This window comes from Podarcis muralis, chromosome 8 (genome assembly GCF_964188315.1).
Source record: "Podarcis muralis chromosome 8, rPodMur119.hap1.1, whole genome shotgun sequence".
Taxonomy (NCBI): Eukaryota; Metazoa; Chordata; class Lepidosauria; order Squamata; family Lacertidae; genus Podarcis; species Podarcis muralis.
This window is the reverse complement of record NC_135662.1, coordinates 47293787-47313367: the sequence shown is the minus strand read 5'-3', so window position 1 is coordinate 47313367 and position 19581 is coordinate 47293787. Positions and strand designations below refer to the sequence as shown.

Genomic DNA, 19581 nt, shown 5'->3' with positions numbered 1-19581 from the left:
TACTGAAGGAGAAAACCAGGAAGTAAAAGGATAAGTGGTGACAGAAAGATGAGGGGTGCAGTGCAGTTTGTGCTCCACTTTGTGTGACTTGGAGGAGGAAAGAGCGTCAGAATGGCGTGGACACAGTTGCACTGTAAATCCTGCAATAGCCGGAAATTCAGTGGATCAATAAATGACTCTCTTTCACATTCCATAATGCATTAACAAGAACGTAAGTAACACCTTCCCGGCTGAATGCCATTCTTGCTGCCAACTCTTGAATTCAGGGGCACTTTAGAGCACACTGGATTGCAGCCACAGAACCCAACGCTATGTGTTTCAGTAACAAGTTCAACTCCTTACAGTGGGATTGAAGCATGCAGAGGATTGCAGCCTAACAGACCTGCTCTATGAATATTTTCCCTCCTCAAAATTCGTGGGATTTATTCTCTAATTGAGGCCTTTCTGCTTTATGCCCTTACTTGGGAGCAAGCCTCCAATGAACTCGGAGGACTTGATTCCCCACTCCGAGTGGCCGCACGTGCCTCGCACACTTTCCCCAGCCCCCTGCCAGAAACATCATCCGCATCCCCTCCTCCTCCCTTTCAACCAGCTACGTCGCCTACGTCAAGCGCTCCCCATTTCGCTCTCCGCATGTGGATGGTCTCCTTGTGTGTCTATTTCGGAGCACGTGTCTGTTTCGTCGCTCCCCGCTTTCCCCTCACGCTTCTCCCTCTCTCCCCTCCTGCCCGCAGTCCAAGAAAAGGCACCGGGGAAGAGCTCGGCGGAGATGCCCCCCTCGTCGTCGTCGTGGCGGCGGCGTCAGGGGGACGGAAATCCTCTTCGCGACCCCGAGAGAGAGGGGGAGCCGTCGCCTTCCCCCCGTGGGCAGCGCAGCTCTTGAGGTAGCCTGAGGGAGCACGCGGGACGAGCGGGACGCCGCCCGCCGGGTTGTCGCCACAGCCTCGGTGTGAGTGTGTGTGTGTGGTGTTTCGGGGGGTGTCTTCCCGCTGTGGCCCCGAGTGGCTGAGCAGGAGAGAAAGGGGGGACGACGACACCTCCGCCTCTCCTCCTCCAATATTAACATTGCCTGCACGGCGCTAAGGCTGCCCTGCCTGACTAATCTTGCTCTGCCTCTTCCTTCCTCGCAGCCCCGAGCGCACACAGCTACCTACAAAGGCACGTTACAGCGCCTTGACCAGAAGGCTGTGCTGCCGCCGCTCCTCGCACGCACACGGATCGCACGCTGCCGCCGCCGCCGCCGCCGCGCTTTACACACATCCAAGGATTAGCCGCCGCCGCCGCCGCCGCCGCCTCTCCTCCTTCTCCCTCGCATCCCTCCCACACGGTGTTTTGACTTCTGCCTTGTGTGCTTCTTGGCTCGCGTATCGACTGCCTGCCTGCCTGCGTGCTTCTCAGCGGGTAAGTGGGGAGGTAAAGGTTGCACTGGGGGAAGGGAGGCCTCTCTCTGTGTGTGTTGTGTGTGTGTGTGTGTGCCAATGTCACTCTGAGTGGTGGTGGGCATCTTCCCGCTCCCACCAGCGCGTCGCGCGCTGCCCGCCTCCCGAGCCGCGGGCTGCCTTTCCCCCACAGCTTTCCCCCTCAGCGGCTGCTGCTGCGGTTTCTGGCGGGTTCTCCTTTGGGAGAGGAGAGCGCGCTTTCTCTCCATTCCTGGCGCCCTTCGGCCGGCGCCGTTTAGTGCCTCTCCTTCGCCTCCCCACGGCACCCACGAGCGCTGGGTGGGGAGCGGTCCTTGCGGCGCGGAAGGTGACTGCGCTGCTCTTCTGGGGGTGGGTGTGTAGGGAGAGGAGCGCGAGGAAGAAAAGGGAGCCGGTCTCTTCTTCCTCTCACCGCCACCCAAACGCGCGCGCGGTCTCTCCCCCCCCCCCCCGGCAATGCCTGTTGTGTGGTTTATTGATCAGGCTTGCTGGGGAGTCTTCCCTCAGGAAATTCTCCAAGGCCCCTCCCCCCCCCCCCCGCGCGCCGTTTTTGCGGCAGCGTTCAAAGGGTCGACGAAGCCTAGTTGGCCTTGTTGGGAAGGGGGGAGGGGAGCGATGGTTTGTCAGGCGATGGAGTTTCCCAAAGTGCCTGCTTTTGTCCACATTGCGTGGCCGCGCGCGGAAGAGAAGCCCCTCGCTCGCTGCCCCTTCTCCTCCCCGGGTGGTTGGCGGCGTTTCTGCGAGGCTGAGCAGATGCTCTCGCTGGTCGCTGCGTGTGGCTGAGTGGCTTCTCGGCGCGCTTGCGCCGGCGACTTCCAGCCGATTCCACAGCCCTCGCTTGTCCTGTCGCCTCGGACCTCGGTTAGGCGAAGGGGCCCGAGTGGGGTCGCCAGGGTGCCTTCCGTCCGGGACTCCTGCTAGCAAGAGCTGCCGAGAAAGGCACGGCGTGCGTCCCGGCAGGCGCGGGGGGCTGCTCCTCTCAGCTTTGTGGGGGCTTCTGGCAAACTGTTGTTTGGGCTGCATTGTTTTGATTCCGGTTGCAGGGGACGCTCGCGCGCGCAGGCTTTTCAGCAAAGCCCTTCTTGGGTGTGCTGTGAAAACCCTGACAAGGTCCATCCTGTGTCGAGTGAATGGCATAAATGGGGAGCTTGAAATCAAGCAGTGGCCCCTCATCGAGGCTTGTGGAGGCTATAACAAATTGCACTTTCATTTAGTGGAAGCGCAGCTGCTGGAGAAGCCTTTCAAGGCATAAGGGGGAGGAAATGAAGCCTGCATTCAGGGCACTGCACTGCTGTAATTTTCTCTCTCTCTTTTGAAAGGAATGGGAAATCTGAACAAGGATGATTGAAAAGAATGGGCAGCGTGTATTAACTGGTTCTGTTTCCTCTTGGTTTCCATAGTCCGATCCAATGTTTATGAACTATTCATAACCAACAGTTTCACTTCTCCACTAAACCAGTAAAATGGCTTTTAATTTTTTGGGTTGTATGAAACTGGATGGGATTTGAGTGTGTAGATCAAAGCTTTTTGATTTGGCAGCTGTCTCTATAGTTATATGATTAATATAGCAAGATGGTGATAGAGAAATTGGCATAATTCCATTTTTAACAGTTCAAAATTGGTTATCCACAAACAATCAGAAGTAAAGTACTAAGATATCCCAGGAAAGAAAATAGAACAGTTGGAGATCTCCTGCTCCCTTTTTTTGGGAATTGGATGCAGATTAGAGGAAATATTATTGTTGTATGTTACCTTACTACCAGAAGTTAATGAAATTTACTGTACTCCTTGGTGTTGACAGTAGGGGGATATTGATGTGATTTACATTATTAACTGGTGTTCAGTAGGCAAAAAGTGAGAGTTTGCCTAATGATTACTGGTAGCTCTTTTACTTGAGATCTGATTGACAGCATACGTACAACTTGCACCTGGTTTATTTTTGGAGCTATCTGATTAGAATGTAAAAACTGCAGATTTGAGTAGTTGTATACTAAGAAATAGGTCAGATTTTATTTCTAAAGTAAACATCTTTAAATGACTCATTCACTATTTGGAAAAATGTCCCATTTAACAAGATTGTGTGTGCAATCATTTAGTAGCTTGGCTAAGGATATTTTTATGTTGCACCTTATCATATTACTTATTATTTTCAAACAAAATGTGAAATATGATACTGCTGTAGAGTAACTTAATGTTGCGAATTTCAACATACTTCAGTTCAGAATGTAGTTAAGTTTGGATGATACTGCTTCACTGGAATAACTGTTTATTGTTACAAACTTTTAAGAATAGCTCTTATGTATTTGACATTCAAACACCTTCAGAAATAGTTTTCCAATTTTGTGGAAGCATATTTATAAAGCAACATACTGTACTTTTCCGTGTATAAGACTAGGTTGTTGTTTTTTTACTAAAATAATGTTTAAAGGGGGGTAGTTTTATACACGGGGGCAATCTCCCCCCATTTTCTTAATTTTGAGTCCCCCAAAATAGGGGGCATCTTATACATGGGGGCATGTTATACATGGAAAAATACAGTAGGTGTTAATGAGTATTGATAAGAATTATGGTATTTTCTTTGCAAGATCTGCTTGCATGCTAATATTAAAATGTCATCTTTGAGAAATGGTTGATCTTAATACACTTAGATGTGGATCTATCTGAGTTAGTTCAGTAGTTTAGGAATGGCAAAATATGTACTGAGTAATAATTAATGGTAGTTTTCCCACCTTTAATACTTCAGTGTTCTCTTAAGTACTTCTGAAACAAGTCTTTTAAGATCTTTGATAATTAATTAAAACGCACAATTTTCTTTACTAAAAAGGCTGAAAAATAATTTATGATCATTCTGGATTTTATGTCAGTTGAACTTCCAAAGTAAATTACTAAACTCTTATTCCCTTAATCTCCTCCATTTAAGATACTAAATATAGGATGGAGTCCAAACCACATACATGTAAACAATATGCTTGTGTAACGCTTGTTAAAAGGATGGTGTGAATGAATTCAGCCTGGATTAGTCATTATGTTACATAGAAATTCAGGAGATAATATAGTAAGTTGGCAATGTCAAAGCCGGCTTCTGTAATGCTTCTGTAATGCTGAAGTTATTCTCCATGGTTTAAGGATAATGGTCTCTTGAATGAAGTTTCACATGAACTGTAATAGACAAACCTGATAATGTCAGAGGCTAACCATAATGTCATTTTAAGATAAAGCCCAGGGCACTGGTCCATGAAAAATTGCACCTCCTTAGCTTCTGTAAATGAAGTCAATTTTGACTTTATTGTCTATGAAATTAGATAATGTTATTTTAAAAGGGATACATGGCACATGTTTCCTCTGTGGCCTAAGCTAATGAAATATGAAAAAGTGTCTCCATGACAAAGAGTATTGGTTTCCGAATAATGTCCTATCCCAAGTCAAGAAGAAAATAATGTATAATTGGCTAGATAATATGCAGAGATTTTCCACTGTGGTTGTATGGCTTTTCTGAAGGTTGTTGAAGTGGATTACCCAGGCTCTGTTTCTTCTTTCCCTCTGTACAAGAGTAGTGTTTCATGGAGTCCATTCAAAAGTCTGTGGGCTTAAGGCCATGATCATATGTAAATTGAAAGGCTTTGATTTGGTTCATTTATATTTTGCTTTGGGAAACAAAGTGGAGCCCTGTTCACTACTTCTTCTAGAGCAGTGTTTCCCAGTTGGAGGTCCGTGGTCCCTAGGGGGTCTGCGTAACACACCCAGGGGGTCCATAGCACCATTCACGTAACATAAACTACCATAGAGGTATCAAAATTTTCAAAAGTAGGGGGTCCCTATCTTAGTTAATTGGAAATCACTGTTCCAGAGGTCTTAAGCGTGTTTGTGTTGTGGATAAATTTATTTTAAAAGCTCTCTCTGTTAGGAACTATGCCTAATCTCTTCTCCTTTTTGAAAAATCCATTGCCTCTTCTTTTGGTATTGTGCTTCCAAGAGAAGAGGACAGTTAATAACTGGTGCCTGAGTTTTCCTCTTCCTTTCCCCCCTGTTTGTGTCATAACTTTTAGATTGTAACCCTATAGACAGGGACTGTTTGTTTTTACTGATCTGATCTGACCTGTTCTGGGAGCAGAGTACACTTACCGTGGGCCTCTGAGGGCTATGTTGGTTGGGGGCTCCTACCAGGGACCGGATGCTTTTTTTGATTGAGTTTATAACTTTATTCTGACAAGACTCCCTCTCTGAGCCTCAGACAAGCTCTGCATGAGCCTGGTGGGCCACTCACCCTGATTCTGGACATGCACTACCCCTACCAATTCATAACCTCCGGGAAAGAGCTTCCCCTATGCATCTTTCAAAAATGAAAGGAGATGTATCCAGCGTCTTGATGCCACAACATCCCCTTTGCTCTGGGTCTGTGGGCTTGAGCTACAATTTCCATCATCCTTCACAACAAATTCCAGTAGCTGGAAGGATGGGAGATTAGGTTCAACCCTAAAAACCAATTTTTTGAATGAACAGCCTACTGCTTGCCAATTCCGAAGTCATGTGTCTGAAACATTCATTCTCCACCATACAACATAACTTGTATGCAAATAACTTCATGATATCCTGGTTCAAGTTTTATCTATTATACAGAGTGGGAGCATTTGCGCTTTGAGTGCGCTCCCTGTCTTCATGGTGCATAGAGAAGATAGTAATATTCCACACGAATTTGTAATTGTTTAGATGGAAATAATCTCAAACTGGTGAATTGTCTAGCTGCTGATATGAAATACTTTAGTTTATCATTTAGAATTTCATTCTAAAAGTGTTCCTGCCATTCCCATTCATGGAGGAGGCTTGCAAGGCCAGGCTCTTACTCTAGAACAGGAACATCAACTACAAGGTCATTGTACTTATTACAAATGGCTCTAGACAGTCTTTGTAACTGTATAGAACCATTGTGATCTGTAATTTTGGTGTGTCTCCTCCATTTAAATATGAAAAATGGAAATAGGGAATGAAACACAGAGGTTAGATGAGTAACTGCCTGCAGTTTTTATAACATGAAGGCTATTTTCTGCTTATTTCCTTAACTTTGAGATATATCATGTCATTGATAACTCCAGCCACCTTTTCCCATATTAGCACTGTATTGTCCAATATACTTTACATTTTTGGCTATTACCTATTTAAGCTATGCATGATCCAAAGTTTGCAGAGTTCTAATGTATTCAGAGGTGTGCCAAAGGAACTTCATGTGTGCCTTGGAGTTCCTGTATTCTTACTTGGGTCTCTTAGTAAGTCTAATTGACATGCCTTATTATTTTATAGAGGTAGTACCTAAAAAGTGAGAAATTGTGTGATTCCTCCACCCATCTAGCTCTTCTTTCCTGATCAGGGAGTTGTGGGTGCTTGACTCTCTGGAAGAGAACCAGCTGGGATGCTGTTGGTGGCATCTGCATTTTTGACATGTGAATAACCTTTTTGAAGTAAGTGGAGGGACAGGTGGCATAAGGAACGCAGGAGGTAGAGTTAAGCAGAGTGGGATGGTTCCATCTGCCAGATAAAATTGTGGTGATTTATCAGTGAGTGTTTTGAGGAACAAGACACCTGAGCATCTGAAGAGACAACTGCTAAAAATATCTGGGAACTCCTGATTATGCCTTGTATTTCAATTCACCCTGGGTGGCAGACTCCATAAACCTACCAATAGAAATTTTAGCATCATTACAGTATAAGATACTATTGTGATTCCTTTTGCCTCTTTGTAGCAGTTGTATAGCTGTTTGACAAAGCCAGAATTATAAATAGTAAATACAGCTATTGACAAAGAAATGTTTATAAAAAAAGTATCCTACAGGTAGGTTTGTTTCTCATAACTGCAAATAACCATTTCATTATTTTGCAGGATGTGGTGTTTCTGTATTTTAAAAATAAAATTGCTACAGTATAACCTTTTGTGAAGCCAAGTATGATAAATATTCTCCCACTGCCAACAGAGCCTAATAATTTATAAATAATCTTTGGTATAAATGTAGATGTGATTCATTCTCTCTTTCATGATGCAAATTGGCTTCTATTTCTATGCGAAATTATTATGCAAAACTTTGACTGGATGCGTATTTTCCTTTTTATGCAGAAGTGTTTATTGAGAGAATGAATGAACTGTATTTCTTTATGCAAAAGGACGACAGTGATATGACTGCAAGATAACATAAGCAGAAGCCTTATTTAATACATGGTCCCAGTTCAGAATTACAGGAGAGTCATCAAGTTGTGCTTTAGAGGGGTGCCTGTTTAAAACCACATAATGGAGATTTCTTGCTCGTCTAATAGCCTTTATCTGTCTTCTAACAGGTTTCATCCTTATGTTTGTGGATAAAAGTTGAATCTGCTTTACAGTGGTTGTTGTGAATCTGGCTCTACCTATTGGTGGATGCTGTAGCCTAGAAAAATGCCAACCAGATACCAGATATATATGCAAAAAGTGATTCAAAAGGTGGGCTATAGTTACATCAAAAGGCAAAGGTTTACAACAGCTTTCTTTTCTTGGTTCTCATTTGGGTTTGCTTCACCTGTTCCCTCCCCCACCCTTCACTTAATCTCTTGTCTCTTGTTGCCAAACCCATGGTGCTTTGTCTTTGGAAGTGAGTTTTTACCTTTGATTATTAGACTAAATACTGAAAAGTACTATGCATGTATGTAAGGATTTAATAGAGGTTAGGACAAGCTGATTTCAATGTCCATTTCATTTTGGGGTAAAAGTCAACTAGAGTCTCAAAATGTGAGTTTGGCATTAATAGTCCATTAGCTATGAATAATATATATTTTTATGATAAGCTGTCATTTTCTGCAAAATTCTATTTCTAAATTCTTTCATTGTTGCCTATTGGTCAACATTAAGCATGTGTGCATTGTAGCATTTCTGTGAGTTTTATGTGTCACATTATTTATCATCACTTTACGGTTTGATGTTTATCTTTTGCTTCATTTAACATCTTTACTACCTCTGACATCTGGCCCTTGACATTTTATTATGTGACTTCTGTCTGCTGTGAAGAAAGCATCTCTGTTACCTAGATCCGAGAGAAGGGCAAAAACTGCAATGCTAACATTGAACAAAAGCAGAGAACACTGTTGAATTAATTTTAAATGTTTGTTGTTAAACAACTGATTAATTGATTAGTAAAAGTGTTATATTGAGGACATCTAATTCAGATTTATAGGGACTCGGGTGGCGCTGTGGGTTAAAACCTCAGTGCCTAGGACTTGCCGATCGAAAGGTCGGCGGTTCGAATCCCCGCGGCGGGGTGCGCTCCCGTTGCTCGGTCCCAGCGCCTGCCAACCTAGCAGTTCGAAAGCACCCCCGGGTGCAAGTAGATAAATAGGGACCGCTTACTAGCGGGAAGGTAAACGGCGTTCCGTGTGCTGCGCTGGCTCGCCAGATGCAGCTTGTCACGCTGGCCACGTGACCCGGAAGTGTCTGCAGACAGCGCTGGCCCCCGGCCTCTTGAGTGAGATGGGCGCACAACCCTAGAGTCTGGCAAGACTGGCCCGAACGGGCAGGGGTACCTTTACCTTTACCTTAATTCAGATTATTTTAATAAAATAACAAAGAAAAGCCTTTTAAAATAGAACCTTGCTGCTCATTTTGCCTGAATCCTGAGAGGCACACTCTTTGTTAATAGCAGTGTAATCACACATAGAGGGCAACCAAAATGGTCAAAGGTCTGGAAATGATGCCTTATGAGGAACGGCTAAGGGAGCTGGGCATGTTTAGCCTGGAGAAGAGGAGGTTAAGGGGTGATATGATAGCCATGTTCAAATATATAAAAGGATGTCATATAGAGGAGGGAGAAAGGTTGTTTTCTGCTGCTCCAGAGAAGCGGACACGGAGCAATGGATCCAAACTACAAGAAAAGAGATTCCACCCAGTGGCGTAGCGTGGGTTGTCAGCACCTGGGGCAAGGCAAGTAATTTGCGCCCCCTAACCCGTGGATTTTAGCACTCGAGTGCGAGTGCCCCCCCCCAGATGTTGCGGCTGGGCCCCCCTGCACCCCCCACGCTACGCCACTCGGGCTGGGGGCGAGCAAAGGAGCCAAGGACCCCCCCCCCAAAGGCTCAGCAGGAATTTATTAAATTTATTATTTGCGGAGCCCCCGCGGGCCGAGGCAGCCGAAGCCCCCTCCCCTCGGGCGCCTCCCCGCCCCCTCCTCTCCTTGGGCTGTAGGTGGAGCCCGTGCTTCGAGGCGCTCCAGATCCGGGCTTGGCGAGCGCCTCTCCTCCTCCCGGCCGGGTCCGGGGGCTTCCAGCCGCGCTCCGTCCTCGCCCGCCCCCCCCCCCCCCCGCGGCTGAGACTTGCGCTGAGAGCCGGAGCCAGCGGCGCCCCTTCCGCCGGGAGACCCTCGCCTGCCCGCCGGCTTCCTCTCGGAGGGTTTTGGGGAGTGCAGGGCGCGGCGAGGCCCCTCGGAGCTCTCCTCCCTCCCAGTCGGCAGAAGCAGCCACCGCCTGTGGCTGGGCCGAGGGGATGAAGAAGAAGAAGAGAAGAGTTTGGATTTGATATCCCGTCTTTCACTCCCTTTAAGGAGTCTCAAAGCGGCTAACATTCTCCTTTCCCTTCCTCCCCCACAACAAGCACTCTGTGAGGTGAGTGGGGCTGAGAGACTTCACAGAAGTGTGACTGGCCCAAGGTCACCCAGCAGCTGCATGTGGAGGAGCAGAGACACGAACCCGGTTCCCCAGATTACGAGACTACCGCTCTTAACCACTACACCACACTGGCTCTCTAATGGCGGCGGCGTCGGGGTGCGGAGGCTGCCCGTGCCCGGCCCGGCGTCGGCGCTGCTGCAGCGGCTGCTCCTCCTGCGAGCAGTGAGTGGAGCGCAGCTGCAGCGGCGGGGGGGGGGCGCGCTAGGGCGCAAGGCTGGCGGTGGCGGCGGGGAGCCCGGCGGAGGAAGGAACTTGTCCCTTCCCTCTGGACTCGCGCCCCCCCATATGTTGCGCCCGGTGCGGCCGGCACCCCTGGCACCCCCCACGCTACGCCACTGATTCCACCTAAACATTAGGAAGAACTTCCTGACAGTAAGAGCTGTTCGACAGTGGAATTTGCTGCCAAGGAGTGTGGTGGAGTCTCCGTCTTTGGAGGTCTTTAAGCAGAGGCTTGACAGCCATATGTCAGGAGTGCTCTGATGGTGTTTCCTGCTTGGCAGGGGGTTGGACTCGATGGCCCTTGTGGTCTATTCCAACTTTATGATTCTATGATTCTATGATTCTAGATAGACACATGAATGTATATGTTTCTGTATGTATAAAATTTGAAGAAGCAATAAGCATCCTATTTCAGGGAGTTACTTCAGTTAAAACATGGATATTTTAAAATGCATTTTAATTTCTAAGATCTATTCATGCATTAATTTATAATCTTGTCAATCCTGTTTATCACCTAAACCAAACCCTCCAATGGTTGGAGTTTATCATTGTAGCAGCCAAGGAGGAAATAAAAACCACTATGGTGCTGATGGAAACAGTCCCTGTGACTATGACCCTACTGACGACAGCCTAGTTTAGATGTAATGCGAAACTAAGATTTCCTTTACAAGGATATGCTGTGGGAAGGGTGGTTCACATGTTTCCTCCTCTTCCCTTCTCCATCTGCAAGGAGATAAATTTTAAAGCATCTATTTGTGTCTCAAGATCAAATCATGGTTTTAGCTCCTGGTTTATATTAACTGTAGTCCCCCTCCCTCCATGATATTCAGACATAATAGGAAACAGGGCTTTAGTCCAAAGTGCAAATAGATTCTTTAGATTCCACCCTTTCACATCTGAAACAATGAAAAGAAGATGCACACCAGCCAAAGATTCACCATGGTGTATTCTCGTAACAGGACACCATGGTTTCCCATTACACCTGAACCTGGTCAGTAAATGATGAGACAGTTCCCCTGGTAAAGTAAAACAGGCTAGGAATTATGTGCTGGAAGATGTTGCTGTGAAATATATTAGGAAATAATAATATATGATAGTTTGGCCCTTGGGAAGAAAGGACAGAAATGTTGGAGCAAAATGCATAGCAATTATCTGGGCGTAAGCTCCATTGAAGATAGTGGTACTTACATCTTAGCAAACATGCATAAGACTGCATTGCAAAGTGCATAAAATTATAGGATCAATAGCTATAGGTTTTAATAAACCAGTTAAATTGGGTGATAGACAGCAGGCACTTGAAGGCTTGAAAATGGTAGATGTCTCACCTATATTTGCTTTTACTCACTTCTTCATCCTAGGTAACTGGAACTCTGTTAAATTCAGTGGCAGGTCATGCTGACTAGAACTAAAGCATCATCTTCTTTTTAATACAGGGGTAGGGATTCCAGATGTTGTTGCACTCCAACTCCACCCATCCGTAGTGATGGGGCTACAATCATAGAATCATAGAATTGCGGAGTTGGAAAGGACCCTGAGGGTCATCTAGCCCAATTCCCTGCAATGTAGGAATCTCAACTAAAGCATTAATGGCAGGTGGCCATTCAACCTCTGCTTAAAAATCTTCAAGGAAGGAGATATCTGGTTTTCAGCATCATGATATATCACCCGCTAAACATCACAATATGCTGGTCCATAACAATGTCTGAAAAAAAGTTGGAGCTGTGTAGAGGCATTGACTGGCTTTATGGTTTTGCCTGCGTTGTGATTTTTGCTGGTGCCTGCTCTTGTGATTCTTGTGTTCTTGTGACCCCTTGCATGTTTCATCAAGTGGTGAGGCATAGCTGCTCAGCTGGGGCAAACACAGGTGCATCAATCAAGAGTGGGAAGGATAAAAGGGAAGCAAGGCAGAGGCTCTGTATCTGCTCAGCTTTCTTCATTGATGGACCTTAGTTTGGCTGCTTCGGGAACTCTCCTGGACTGTGACTTCAGGACTGACCAAAGGTGTTCCAACCCAAGATGTTATGCAGAGGTGGGAACCTGACCTTGCGTATTGATTTTGGACTTTGCTTGTTGTACTGGAGCCAGACTGGTATTTGATCATTTGGACTATCTGACTACTCTCTAGTGTTGTCCTTGGGACTGTGTGCACTATCAGGACTTACCTCCAGATATGCCAGGGTTCAGGACATTTTTCAAGGAAGCAGACACCATGGTCCAAGAAGCCAAACCCTAACCCTTTCTGATGACATCACCTTCTCACCCACTGTTTACTTCACATATTTTCCTCTAATATATAATTTTAATATGGCAAAAGAAAAAGTAATGCACTGATATATTAGACATGTAACTGAGGGAATTCACTAATTTGAAGAGTTTCTCAAGTGAGAATAATAGACCTTCTATTTCTTCTAATATGTTGCTAATAAAGCCTAATAATTCACACAGTTGGGATGCTACATAGCAAATAGTAACAGTTGTTGTTCAGTATTACTACATCTATATAATACTGAGTTTGAAGCTTTTGTAAAGGAAGTTGAGCTGCCATTTTGGTTTGTTTCCAAAATGGAAGCTACAGGTGTTATTACAGCTAGAAACAAAATGAATTATGAGTATCTACTTTTTGAGGTGGAAAAACTATTAATAACTGAAAATGGTATTTCAGAAATGCTGTTTGTTTATGAAAAGTTATGGGTGATTAAACTACACTCTTGCTGAGAGTAAATGGATTTTATGCTTCAGCAATTAATGTAAAGTAATTTAATTTAATTTGACAAGCACTAATGTGGACTTCAAAACCAACCCAAATTCAGTGTTTCCTTAATAACTTCAGTGGTTGCTTTGTTATAATGATATCCCTATTATTAGTGGTGTTAATCTTTCAAGATGACTAAATTTTAAGTCTGCATTGCGCAGTTTACATCATACACATGACATCATTTGGTATGCATACATACATGTATTAACCATCTAAGTAATTGTTGTGCCTTAATCAGCTGAAATATGTATTTACTATCATTACAGAGCAATATACCCAGCTTTTTGAACATGGGAGACAAGATGCCAGGCTGCATACTTTCTATGGCAGGCATGTCCAAAGTCCGTTTCGGGGGCCTAATCTGGCCCACCGGTCGGTTTAATCCGGCCCCTGTGGTAGTTTATTTCCTGGGGTAAAATCCCAAAAAACCCTCAACAACTTCAATCCTAAAAAAAGCTCAACAGCCTTAGGGTAAAATCATAAAAAAGCTCAACAACTTCAATCCTAAAAAAAGGAAAGGTTGGCCCTTTCGTCAGCCCTCGTGGCCCTTCATCAAATCTGGCCCTCTATGAAAAAAGTTTGGACACCACTGTTCTATGGCCTCCTGATTCATTGAAATCTAGTAATTCTTCTCCCAGGGTCTTCCTTGCCTTCCATTCAACACCATTCCAATACTTCAGTTTGCTCACTTGAAGGTTCTGATAGGCTTTGGAGCATGGCAGTTGACAGCAGGCTCAGACCTATTACAAAAGGCAGACGAGAGAGTGAAAAATAAATCCAGTTGAACAGTTACAGATGGATCAGCAGATCAGCAGTGACAAGGTGAACTGAATGGTGATGTCATAATCTTGTCAGCTGATGGAGTTATCAGTTTTTGCATTTAGACAAAATTTAAAGTACATTCTCTTAAACGACAGCAGTTACAATAATAATCTTTGCTCCTTTGTCTATTGAATATGTAGCAGAATACTGTTATTAGACTGATGCAGAAATTGAGAGTGGGAGAAAGCCCCATTTTCTGGCCTGCTAAGAGCTCTCCTTTAAGTGAAGTCATGTCACCAAAGTTTAAAATTATTTGGCTTGGAACCTTGATTATTCATAGTGCTTGGTTATTCGTAGTGCCACAGTTTAAAATGTGGCCTCAAACTAGAAACAATTTCTTCTTTCCACTCGCTGAACTGGCTGCTGCTGCAGCAGGCGCTGTGGCAAGGGAAGAAAAGAGAGAGGCACAGACTCTAACCTTCCTGCTGTAGCACCTATTGCAATTGGGAGGTAAGAGAACCTTTCAAAGCTGAGGTGGAGAATCCTGGGAGGCCAACAATTAGAAATCTAATTAGAACTTCTGAGGGGGTAGGAAGCATTTTTTCTGGGCTTCTGGCCACGTCACAAGTCAATGGTGGTTGCTGCTTGCTGCCCTTTGTGGGCAACAAGGAGGTTCAGGCAGGGGAAAGCCAGTATTTATTATCTGAAAATACTGGCAGTGTTCTCCAGTGGGAAGCTCACTGTATCCTGCTGTGCCGCGCAAGCCCATGTCTGCCAACTTGAAAGGCGAAGCAGGTGTGACCTGGGAGTGTGTCCCTGCCATGGACGAACCTCCATCTCTGGCATGATTTGTGGTTGGTTCCTCCATAATTTGGAAAATTGGCACTGATCAAGAGGTGCTCCTGGACCAACATATGCTGATTGCAGGCAATCAGTCAGCCGCTGAAAAGACTGGGCTTGGTTCTTTGAAGGTATCTGAATGTTTTCTTTCAAGCTTGAGAACCCTTACAACAGCCAGGAAAGGAAAGGGGAGGACAAGGTGTTTGCTTATGGTTTTCAAATGGTCTCCTTTCTTCTTGTCCTCTCTTGCAAAATGAAAGAGACGTGTGTAGCCACTGTTATGTTTTTATGTTTGTTACTTGAGAAAAGAGGGAGCGGCTTTTAATATATGCTCAACAAGGAATTTAACAGGATTTTACTATGCACCCCCCCCACCCCAGCCGAGGCTGAATGGACTTTATTTAAAATGATTCCTGGAATGGACGAGGAGTGCTGATGGAGTAGTGCAGTTGTGGGGGGGGGGGAGAGAGAATGAACTGCGGCCGAGCAGATGTGGTAAAGAGGCTGAATTTGAGAAAAGATCTTGCTTTCAACTGTGTGCTGAGGAAGAACTCCAGAGTGGGATTTTAGTGGTGGAGGTTGGATATGCACTCAGTGAGTTATTTGAGCTTGTATGCTAGTCTGTAAACAGTGGAAGAAATGGAATGCAACCTTGTACCATCCAGATAAGCACTGCAAAGAACCGAACAATGGAAGATAGTAATTAACTCTCCCAACACACCAGGTCTGCAACAACAATGTATATGAAGGACTACACACGTTAAATAGAATATTTATTTAAAGATGTAACGGAGGTGCTGTTTGTAAGTTGAAAAAAGCGGCCATCTGGAAGAATGGTTTAACGGCAAGTAAAGGATGTCAAGTGGACTCTAAATAAGAAATTGTGTGACTATGCAAGGAAATGATGGTGATCATATGTTTGGAACAGAAACCGGAAACCTGATTTTAAGAAATTGTATTAAATTAATTTGGTTTGATTTGTAATAATTTGGAAAAATAATAAAAATAATTTGAGTTGGGTGAAAAAAGGAAATATTTTTTCTGAGTGCTCTCTCTTGCTAGGAATGGTCAATCCCATCCACATTGGGCTTGGGGAATTTGCTTATCTTGAATCCTCTTGATACTCCTGGAAGGTGTTTTTTTAAAGAGCTCCCAATAACTTCATTAGTAGATAAAGAGTCCTCGAACATGGTTTTATCAATCCTGTTAATTTCCTCAAATGTCAGACTCATTCTTCTAAAAGCTGCCTTCGTAGTTCTAAATGTCACATACTGTCTTCAAAATGTTTATTCTCACTGATTTCTTCCTTTTTCGTTGCCTCATGTGGCTTCGCCGTTTCGACTTTGCAACATTGGGGTAAATGTTGTCTACCATTGGGATGACCTAGCAGGTTCTGCTACTATATGCAGCATAGAAAACAGTTGGACATAGGTGCATGATATATAGAGTGAGTATAGAGGTGGTGCATAGGTCCATGCTATATAGAGTGTGGCACAATATTTACAATTGTATCCAACATCCAATGTACTTAGAGTAGAGCAGCTGAAATCAGTGGACATGAAAAACTTATATGCATTGATTTAATTGGGTGATATCTGCTTGTTAGAAGTCATGTGGCTAACTTTTATGCAAGTATTCAGATGCACCTAAAATAGCTCTTTGGACTGTGATTACCTGCCCTCCTAGCAGCATACTGAATATTGCTCATTATGAAATGGTTTTAAAGGCACTTGAACCTAAGCACAATAATGTGATTTAATTGTGACAGTAGCTGAATTAATTAGAGTAGCACACATTTTGTTACAAAGGCTGTTATTTAAACATCAGCTCTAAATATGCAATTCCATATAAAACCATAAGTAAATAATTCAGTTATCTTAATCTCTAATTTTAATGACCCTTTCAGTTCCCTGGCTCTTATTAGAATAAACAGAAATTAATAATAATGAACAAGTGTTTTGAGCTGTTCTAGTTTATTATTATTTTTTTGCTGTGAAATTCTATACTCTTAGCGCTCTCTTCTGCTCTCAGATATGTATGCACCACTCCCAAAGAGCTTAATGATTACTGTTCTGGAGCAGCTGGGGGAAATTTGAAGCCACACTCTCAAATTCTGTTTTAATGGAAGTCTAATGATTTATGTGAAATAGCACCAAGAGAATAGATTCTAGTAGCAACAATGCCTAAAGCCTATTTTTAAATGAACTTGGTTTTGCTTTCATTAATATTTGTGTCTGAACATTTGGACTTCGGGAAGTTTGGTATTTTGGAAATAGAAACCTAATATGGAACATAATTCCTGTATATTGGAGTTCTTGTTGCTATGTAACAAAAAAAAATCTAGTCAGTATTTTGGGAAATTGGGTTGGGAATGGAGGGTTTGTTGAGTGCACAATATTTTGAAAACTCATTATTATTATTATTAGTTTATTTCCTTCTAAACAAAAGGTCTCAAGGCAAAACAAACAATTAAAAATTATCAAAGCAACAAATGCATAAAGCTTTGTTCACATATCAGTATCAAATCATTGCTTACTGTGTGAATGAGCCACTGCAGATTAAAGAAAGAAAAAGCATATACCCGTGCCAACTTTGCAGTTCTATTTTTCTAAGAAATACAATGCAACAACACTTGGAATACTGTGTACAGTTTTGGTCACCTCATTTAAAAAAGGATTTCATACAGCTGGAAGAGGTTCAGAAAAGTGCAACCAAAATGATCGAGGGGCAAATGAGGAAGGTTAAAATATTTATGATTATATTTAGTATTCCTTGGTTTAGAGAAAAGGCAAGCAATGTAATGATAGAGGTGTATAAAACTATTCATGTTGTGGAGAAAGTGGATAGTGATCTCCCCTCACCCCTCATGTTACTAGAACTTGAGACATCCAATGAAACTGACCATTAGAAGTTTCAGGACAGATAAAAGGAAGTAGTGCTTCAGACAGCATATAGTTAAACTATAAAATTCACTCTCACCAGAAACAGCGATGGCCACCAACTTGGGTGGCTTTGAAAGAGAATTAGACCAATGCATGAAGGACAAGTCTATCCATGGCTAAGAGCTACAAAACAATGGCTATGTTCTTTTTTATTATTATTAAATATTTTATTAAGGATTTTCTTGGAGGCAGTATGCCTCTGAATGCCAGTTGTTGGGAGTCACAGGTGGGGAGAACACTGTGCAAACAGGATGCTGGGACTAGATGGGCCTTTGGCCTGATTCTGCAGGGTCTGCTTACGGTCTTTTTGTTGGAGGTTAGTTCGCACACTCAATCAAGTGAATACATGTATGTGTGAAATAGCATCTCTGATTCACACCCATCTCTGATTAAATTCAAAGCTAGATAAGACTTTATTCCCTACTTTGAAGGGGTGTATCTGTAAAAACTGCTGTTGGGGCACAAATTCCCACTCCCACTGCGAGACCATTTCCATGTGAGGATTACACACAAAAGATGACCTTTTGCCTGTGAGATATAGTCTTTGAAATCATTCCCTATGAAAATGGATGAAGATAGTTGCTTTTCTCAATTTTCCATAGGAGCTGCATTCAAAGACTGCAGCTGGAGGGAAATAAGCAAATCTGGATTAGTTCAGAAGTATGTTATTTCCTGATTCTTTGGGAATTATTCTTCACTTTCTTTCTCACCCAGTCTGATGTCAGCCAAGGGGCAGCTAAGAAGTTACAGTAGCCCTCTTTAGGTATTCTGATTCTGTGTCCTACAAATATGCAAGGCATTCACCACCACTCTTATCCCCCTTCATAAGTAGTAAGGCAAACTTATGAAGCAGAGGTCCTACTGGACTGGTGGGAAATCAGGTTTCTAAATGTGTTAAAGACCTTTTAAAACATTATTAAATGTGTGTGGTCTTTTATATGTATATATGTTGGAGGCATTCTTGAGTATGGGAGACTCTTCACATGTTTGAATTCCCAACTTGTAACGGGTGACAGGCAATAACTGTTTGCAAGGCTGAGCAGTGGTGCTTACTTGACCTCCTAATGCCAGTGTCTCTGCAGTTTACTGGGAGGAAGAGGGGTAGGTTGGCACTGGTAGAGTCAATTTGGTGCTCACAATGGTGTGTTTATACAGCATCCATCTTGCTATTGCCTCCCCACTCCCATTTCCATCAAGCTACAGTGTTTCCAGTGATGGCATGTCAGGTAAGCACTGCTGCCCTGCCCTGCTGACTGCTACTGGTGACAGGTGTGTTGACAGAGCCAGATCACGTGTCCCCATAGTCCCTTCCTCATGGGTTTGCTATACACAGAAACAGAATGCCCTAAGAGGGCTAGTGCTATTATTACTTCGTTAGTTTAATTTGGCATAAGAATTTAGCTCTTTGGGAAGGCTGTTCATATACATGATTTACATATAACATTAGTATGTACTAATAGATGTACTCGTAGGGGCTGACAATGGCGGCTTGGGGAAGACTCCATTCTGCTGTTCTTGCTTAGAAGCAAGTCCTTACTTGAGGACTTGTTTTGTTTTGTTTACTTTGATTCACAGCACTGTTTTACTTGTAATAAGAAGAACTAACCCTGCAATCTCTTTGAGGAATGCTGACTTAAATGCTATCCAAGAGTGTATTTTGCCTATTAGCAGTGCAGAATTTGATATTAATGTATTCGTTAGAGACAAGTACCCAAAACACATCTACCCAGAAGCAAAGCAATATGGGACAGTCAGGTTTCCACCCTAAGTGATAAGTGCAAAGGGAGGCGTATATCACAAAGCAAGTCAAGTAGAAGTGGTACAGAAATGTAATAGATAATAGCACACATTCATTCACTAATCATTTGGTATTATGAAAGACTACTCTCCATATTAACTCTTGTACAGCAGCAGTTCAGAAATGCTCTATGTTTGAATGGGGGGTCATTTTTAGAGGCTTTTATTACAGTTG

At 43.5% G+C, this 19581-nt stretch overlaps 1 protein-coding gene across 7 annotated transcripts in view; it reads left to right on the top strand.

The window, feature by feature from the left end:
* The first annotated feature begins 623 nt into the window (after positions 1 to 623).
* Positions 624 to 19581, top strand: part of DLGAP1 (DLG associated protein 1) — a 288905-nt gene continuing 269947 nt past the window's right edge. For 5 of the 7 annotated variants that reach the window (XM_028737276.2, XM_028737278.2, XM_028737273.2 and 2 more), the window contains exons 1-2: positions 624 to 884; positions 1131 to 1401. The gene's annotated coding sequence lies outside the window, so the exon portion shown is untranslated. Of the gene's footprint in view, positions 950 to 1130; positions 1402 to 1568; positions 1747 to 19581 lie in introns of those variants that run through there. The other 2 variants (XM_028737274.2, XM_077933118.1) reach the window with 2 other exon arrangements.